The following is a 1,460-nucleotide window of genomic DNA, read 5'->3' as shown; positions in this document are numbered from 1 at the left end:
TTTGGGGGGCTAGGGGGCGGGGTGCAGAGAGATGGGGGTCAGTGGAGAAACCGCAGGGGAGCATGTGGGCTGGAAAGGGGCCCCAAGGGGCATCGCCTAGATTTGCGGGAATCTAGGTTTTCCGAGATTGCACACACAGCCTGAAAAAGCAAGTACAGCTGGGGTCGTAAAGAGTGGGGAGGCTTAGCATCCATGGCGGTAGGGGTCTGGGCCCTGGTTCTGGAGCGTGAGGGAGAACGGGGCAAGTGTGGTTAAGGCCAGGGAGCCTGAGGCGGTATTGGAAGAGGTCTCGGTGAATTGGGGGCGCGGGGGTCGGAGTGGCTTAGGAAGGTCTGGGAGGGAAATGGAGGCGGGGTGGTGGTGGAGGTGGGGAGCTGGAGGCATCTGTGACAGGGAGGAGATAGGGACCTTGTGGGCGAAGTTTGAGTCAGAAGGGAGGTCCTGAGGGCGACCTGGGGGGAGAAGGGAAGGCCAGTGGAGTGCCCATCCAGGCCACTGTGGATCGTCTGGGGAGGACTCAGAGAAGAGAGGCTCCAGGGGCAAGTCTGAAGACTCAGTGGGGAGGAGTGTGTAGAGCTGGAGCAGGGGAGAGTGGGAGGGCTCTGGTGGACTGGGGTGAGGGAAGAAAGTATAGAGGGGCGGGGCTTTGGGGACTGAGTAGGGTCTAGGAAGGGGAGTGGCTGAAGAAAGATGTCAGTTCTGGGTGGGATCTGTGGGGAATAATGGAAGGGATTGTGAAGAGGTGGGGCAGTGAGGGGTAGGCAGAGAGGAAGGGCGGCCCCAGGAAGGGAATCATGAGGCAGTGGGGGTGGGTGAGGGAGAGTGGGTACATGACATCAGGGCATCTGTCATGGGGATTGGGGGTTCCTGGGAGTGGCATGAAGGAGGCCCACTAGGGCCAAGTTCCTGAGTCGGGAAGGGAAGTGCAGTAGACCAAATCAGGTCCTGGGAGCCTGAGAGAGGAGGGCAGCTTAAGGGAAGGCCAGGGAGAGGGGGTGGACCAGACCAGGGGGACCGTTCATTTGTTCAACAAGTAGTGGGCGGAGGTGGGGGCTGGTGCAGCTGGGACTGAGTGTGACAGGAAGTAGATGGGGGCCATGTGGGTGACGGCTGTGTCAGACAAGAGGCCTGGGAGGAGAGAGGAGGGGAGTAGTGTGCAGACCCAGGCTTCCGTGACACACTTGGGGCACGAGGGGTCTCAGGGTGTGTGACAAGTGGTGTCTTGGGTGTCATGGATAAGAGAAGGTCTCTGCTGTCTCGGGGCTCAGCTTCCAGCGGGGAGATAATGGACAGAAAAGCCAGCACACATGTGGCGAGAGATCAGGCGGTACTCAGGGCCTTGAAGAAAAATAAGCTGGGTCAGGAGACAGCAAATGTATTTGGGGACTGTTAGGGCGTCCCGGAACCCCTGTCTGGGAAGGAGATATCTGAACCGAGAGCCAGAGGAGGTGAAGTTCAGC

This window comes from Ailuropoda melanoleuca, chromosome 4 (assembly GCF_002007445.2).
Source record: "Ailuropoda melanoleuca isolate Jingjing chromosome 4, ASM200744v2, whole genome shotgun sequence".
Taxonomy (NCBI): Eukaryota; Metazoa; Chordata; class Mammalia; order Carnivora; family Ursidae; genus Ailuropoda; species Ailuropoda melanoleuca.
Note: the sequence above shows the minus strand (reverse complement) of the source record.